The 6,378-nt window shown below is 45.1% G+C and overlaps 1 long non-coding RNA gene across 2 annotated transcripts in view; it reads right to left on the reverse strand.

Moving 5' to 3' along the window:
• Window positions 1–4,414, reverse strand: part of LOC112550307 — a 90,666-nt gene extending 86,252 nt beyond the window's left edge. For both annotated transcript variants that reach the window (XR_003094082.1, XR_003094081.1), the window contains exon 1: window positions 4,366–4,414. This is a non-coding gene — a long non-coding RNA (uncharacterized LOC112550307). The remainder of the gene's footprint in view (window positions 1–4,365) is intronic.
• Window positions 4,415–6,378: the final 1,964 nt, after the last annotated feature.

Genomic DNA, 6,378 nt, shown 5'->3' on the forward strand with positions numbered 1-6,378 from the left:
GGGGATGATGCTCAAGGGCAACCAGCACGGTTTCATTAGGGGCAGGTCACGTCAAACCAACCTGATTGCCTTTTACGATCAGGTCACAAAAGCATTGGATGCAGGTGTCGCCGTGGATGTAGTCTTTCTGGACTTCAGCAAGGCCTTTGACACTGTTGACCACCCCATTGTCATTAAAAAACTAGGCGACTGTGGCATTGATGCCTACACGGTCAAATGGATTGCAAATTGGCTGAAGGGTCATATTCAGAGGGTGGTGGTGGACAGGTCATATTCGACCTGGGGGGAAGTGGGCAGTGGAGTCCCCCAAAGCTCAGTCCAAGATGAACATGGGCCGATAGTGTGAGGTCACGGTCTGCAGGGCTAACCGGACCTTATCGTGCATCCACAGGTGCATCTCAAGTAGGGCCAAGGAGGTGATCCTCCCCCTCTACACGACACTGGTCAGGCCACAGCTGGAATGCTGTGTCCAGTTCTGGGCGCCCGACTTCAAGAGGGATGTGGACAACATGGAGAGGGTCCAGAGAAGGGCCACCTGCATGATCCAGGGACAGCAGGGCAGACCCTACAATGAGAGGCTACGGGACTAAACCTGTTCAGGCTTCACAAGAGAAGGCTGAGAGGGGACCTTGTGACTGTCTATAAACTCACTAGGGGGGACCAGAAGGGTTTGGAGGAGACCTTGTTTCCCCCAGGATAACAAGGAATAATGGCCACAAGTTGTTGGAGAGTAGGTTTAGATTAGACCTCTGTAAGAACTACTTCACAGTTAGGGCGGCTAGGATCTGGAACCAACTTCCAAGGGAAGTAGTGCTGGCTCCTACCCTGGGGGTCTTTAAGAAGCGGCTTGATGCCTACGTGGCTGGGGTCATTTGAGCCCAGTTTTCCTCCTGCCCAGGCAGGGCGTCGGACTTTGAAGATTTACAAGGTCCCTTCTGACCCTACTTCTATGATTCTATGATAAACCCTTCTACGTAGCCACTGATGCCTCCAACTCAGGACCAGGAGCTGTACTCCTACAAAAGCACCAAGAAACACGGCACCCCATGGTGTATTTAAGCCGGAAGTTAATCCCTCAGAAGCTAAACATGTCATCCATCAAAAAGAAGTGTTTGGCAATTGTCTGGGCACTAAACAAGCTGAGGCCTTATTTGTGGAGGAAGCAGTTCACTGTCCTATCAGACCATGCCCCGCTGCAGTGGTTGCAAACAATGCAAAACACCAATGCCAAGCTTCGACGATTGGCCTGGCAGCTTCAGAAGTTCAACTTCATTGTCAAATACATCAAGGGAAGCCAAAATGTGATAGTGGATGCCCTGTCACAAAAAGATTCTGGGTAGTGGGTTGAACGAACTCAGACCCACCTGACTGAGCTCTGGTGTGGGAGTTCCTTAATGTGCTTTCATGTTCTATATGTATTATTGTTATGACTAGTCTTATGTCTTGTGTAATCTCTCTTTAGGTGTAAAAGGTAACCCTTCCAAATGAAACACACTCATGCCGTATAGCTCTGTAAAGCTAAGGTGTCCAAGCTTTTAAGGGGGGGTGGGGGGGAGTGTGGCAGAAAGCCACATTTGTTTCTCCCCCAAAAAACTCTGCCCTGTGACAATTTTGATTAGGATGGGCCTGGCAGAGAGACACATCCTTACCCTATTTCTTTAGGTAACCTAAGCTTAATACATTCCTGAGGGAGGGGGGAAACCTGCTCTCTCTGCCTATGTAACTACTATCACATACCTGAGTGAGGGGCTTCCTTCCTGGTGGGCTAGAGTCTGCACGGCAACTAGTGATGTATTTCAAATTGGTTGGCTGACAGCCAACAGGTGCTGGCCTCCATTGGACCAGGTAAATGAGGTCACAAGGGCTATATAAATTAAGGACTGCCCAGGAAGAGGAGGCAGCAGCCATGGGGGATACTCAAAAACAAAAAAGAGCTGTACCATGTGAAACTTGCTCTCTCTCTCAAAACTTATGATCAAGAAACTGCTTGTCTCCAGAGGGAATCTCCAACAGCCTCTGGATAATACTTGTAAGTAAGCTAACTGAAATCCAACTAGTTATATAGCTTGCAGTAACTCAAATGTGAGATGAAAGGCTACCCCAGCCACAGGAGTTTGCTCTACCCTGTACCCTATTCTAACCCTACCCCTTGTACCCAATAAAGTTCTCCTTTGTAACTGGTGTAGGAGACTTATTGAGGGGTGGGTTTAATTATGCCTAGGAGGCCCCTTAGGTCTGTGGACTAAGGGAGACCATCCTTTTTGGCCCCCAACTTGGGGAGGTGCCCCAAGTGCTTGTATTGGGTCAAGTACCCATAGAACTATTAGGCCTGTATTTCCCTGAGGACACAGAACTTAAAAGTTTCCCTCTCAGGGTGGTGGCAGCCTGTTACCCCTGGACAGGGTCCAGTTACCCCTGGATTCTGTGGTGGGCCTCAAAAGCGGGTCTGCCAGGGCTTAAGCGCCCCGGGAAGTCACGTGGAGTCCGGAAGGTGGACGGGCGTAGTGAGGTGGGAGGCTCAACGCAGGAGCTCTCCCTACTGGCCCACCACAGGAAGTAACTAAGAAACTGATAGGAAGGCCCTCAGACATATCACTCAGGGCTAGGTCAATGTAAATGCCTCATCACACAGGCATTCAGGAGCTATAATTTGGCCAAATATGGTGCATCCAGTATGAGTTAGGTCACCTTGAGAAGTCCACTAATTTAGATTAAAATCAGATTAACCTGATCTCCCAGACACATGTAGACATTCACACGCTTCCCTGGGGATGGGAAAGCCCAGCTGCTCACCCCAACCCTGAACAAGTGTTCACCACAACTGGCGAACTTTAAACCATCTACTTTAAACCATCTACTTTAAACCATCTAGACATAGATTGGAAACAATGCATGTAGCAGTTCACTGCTCCTGGGAGCTATGCAGGGATCCCAAAGTAAATAATTCATGGTGATGGAGGTGTGTGGGATTGCAAGTTGGTTGGTGGGTCTTCATGGAGTTTGGCAGGTCTAGAGGGGGATTGGTGGGATTGGGGGAGCTTGTGGGTTTGTGGAGAGATTGGGGTACTAAAAATACCCCAGTCGAGGTCAGGGGGATGGAATTAGCACAATCCCAGGGTAGGGGTTAGAAGCTGAGTTTTTCCTTCCCTGGGGCTATGCTGCAAATGCCTACATTTGATTGGTAGATCAGGTTAACCTGGTCTCACTCTAAATTAGTGCACTTCTTATGGTGAAGTAACTCAGATTGGTTGCACCATTTTTTGGACAAATTAAACATCCTGAATACCTACAAAACTGGTTATTTAAATTGACTTTTTGGTCACATCCAGATGAGCATGCATATGCCTCTTGCAGCTTTTCAACTGAAATTTGCAGTGCGGGGGCAAAATTAGACCCCTGGATATCCAGGGGCAGGGCATGGTCCGGGATCATGCCCTGAGACAACCGGAGGCTTGGTCCTCCACGGAGGTGCTCTGGTAGCCAGCCAGAGCAGCTCTATGTCTGGCCCTTGCCCCAGTGCAGAAGCATGCTGCCTCTGCCTATGTGGGGCAAGCAGCAGTGCAAGCTGCAGCAACCTGGACCTGGCTTTGTGCCAGGTAGGTAGGAGGTTGGGGGGAGCTGAAGGAGGAGGGGAGGGGACCATGGGGGGAGCCTCCTGGCCCCAGCCCCCATTCCTTCCCCCAACTCTTCTGAAATATTCAACCAATCATGATATTTATTAATTACTGGGTGCATCTATACTAGACACTATATCACCATAGCAACAAGCTATGGCAACATAGCTCATCACTCCGGCGATGTAGCATCGGCAGGCACAAACCGTGACACCAATGCGACATTGCTGTAGTGACAAGCTACCTTGCTATAACACATTGCTACAGCGACATAGCTGCTAAAAATTACCGTGCACCACTGAGTCGGTACCATCATGTAGATGTGCCCAGTGCATAGTTACTCTAAATTTCTGAGATTCTGTAGAAGTCTCTTCTGAATTCCCTTGCCCCCGCAAAAAGGAAGTACATAATAGATTGATTTCACCTTATAAATACATAGTACTAAATTAGCTGGAAGAATTATCACTCCCTTCCTTAGGCATCTTAGTGTGTGTGTGTGTGTGTATTTTAAAGGTCACAGGTAATTGGAGCACAGGGAAAATATTCCTGCAACTCTAACCCTTAAGGCGGCCCAGCATTATACAACAAGCAAAGTCTATTGGCAGTCTTTCAATGGGGGTAAAAACTCTACCCCTAACTTTCTCTGACTCTCTCTGTTCCTCTAGGCAGCTACCTCTGCAGGGACCATGAGCAGATCTCAGGTAAAATGCCCCTAAAAATATAGCATTCACAAACAGTGATTGTGTCTGACCTTGTTCTGAATACCGGAGGTAGACTGGCTTCTCACTGTCCTCCTGCAGAGAGCTCAGGCAGAATAAAGGAACCTTTGCCCCATGTCCAAGTCATGAATACAACATTAATAATTAGCAGCCTAATGTAGTTTGTTTTGCTCTGTATAGACCAACCATAGACTACATGCTACAAGCATTTCAAATAATATCCAGGATAACCGCAAATAAAAACAAACTCTTGTACAATATTGTTACAAGGAAATATCATGCTGGAATTTTCTCGTTCTCAAATGCCTTCTCTTGCCCAGTGGACATCTTAATATAATTAAAGTAGTGTTTACAAAACGTGGTTTCCTTTATCACAGTTTCCTTATATAAGACGTAATACTATCTATAGGACATAATACTATTAAGTGAAGATACTAAAGGTAAAGATGAAGGAGTCCAATTGTGGAGCTATGTGCTCTGCATGTGTGTACATGTGTGTACACAATATACATACACATGCACACATACATATACATCTATATATATACATATATCCATATAGATCTAGATAGATAGATAGATCTATAAACACACACATACATACCTATATACAGACACACATATATGTCACAGTATATACACACACACACACACACACACAAACAAACAATATAAGAGGAAGACTATATATATATATATATATATATAGTGTGTGTGTGTATATACACACACACACTGTTATATAACCCTATGGCAGAAATTAGTGTTCCTCTTATAACAGCCAGTAAGGCAATTATCTCAGCATGCTCTGAAGCCAGAAACTAAATACAACATCTAGCCAGAAGAAAAACTGTGACACATAGTATAATCTAAAAAGTATTACCTTCAGAGCTTTAGTCAATGTTAACATTAACAGCTCTCATTTTTAGCAGAGCTAACCTCTAAACTATTGACTCCTGAAGACCTATGTTAAGATTTGACACTATTTTATCTTGGAATTTAATTTGGATTTGTCACTAATTAAAATACATGTGGCATCTCTCTAGCATTAACCCCAGTTGTAATCAAGTTGTGGATCACAGCTTTCCCAGCAAAAATCAAGCAGCAACCTATGGACAAAGTAGATGTTGGAAGAAATCAAACACAAGCCACACATAATTCATTAGGGAAGCAAATCAGTGTCACAGCTAAGGCAGCTATTTGAAAAAAAAAATAATTTAGGGAAAAATCAGACAGATTTGAAGAAGCAAATTACCTTTCAATGTCTTTGACATTCACATTTAGATTCATAGAGGGCATGAGGGACCAAGAGTGGTTATAAAATTGAATTAGATTTCCCTGTGACTGACCCTTTCCATATGCTCTCCACCTGGAAAGACCTTCTATCCTTCCTTTAAATAGTTTCTTTCGTATTTATTATTGCCATTTTAACTATAAGTCACTAATCAGGAATCATAGGTTTCACTTTACTAGATGCTATATACGCAGACATAATGAAGACAGATCCTGCTCCTAAGACTTTATATATATTATATATTCTAATTTGCTTCAGTATCTAGGAATACATATAAAATTTAGAGACATGTTTTAGTTCCATGTAAACTCTGATTTTTCTGGGTGTTTCCTGGTGAGCAGTCTTATCCACCTCTGAAGGAACTAATGCCTTGCCCCAGTCTGATTCAAGTTCTCTTGTTAGGGAACAATTCACTGGTTAAACAGAAACTTCAAGGGTAACACCCAAAGGCTGCATCCACATGAGCATGCTCATTTCTTTCCCTGGAGACAAGAAGTAGTGGCTCACTTTGGCAAGCCCAGCAGCCTTAGCTGGGGTCCTGGGGGCCTCCTGGGGCTGCAGCACTGGTGATCCTGGTGCTCAGAGCCTGGCCAGCAGCCAAAGCATGGCTGCATTCATCTTCACGTGGCCAAACAGAGCAATTCTCCTGCCCAACATCGGATGCTTATACAAGTTACATTTTTCACATGGTGAGGTCCTTGAAAGCTCTCTACAGCCATGACTTCACACACATTCAGGTGTGTTATTTGTG

The sequence above is a fragment of the Alligator sinensis genome, unplaced genomic scaffold, assembly GCF_000455745.1.
Source record: "Alligator sinensis unplaced genomic scaffold, ASM45574v1 scaffold173_3, whole genome shotgun sequence".
Lineage (NCBI taxonomy): Eukaryota > Metazoa > Chordata > Crocodylia > Alligatoridae > Alligator > Alligator sinensis.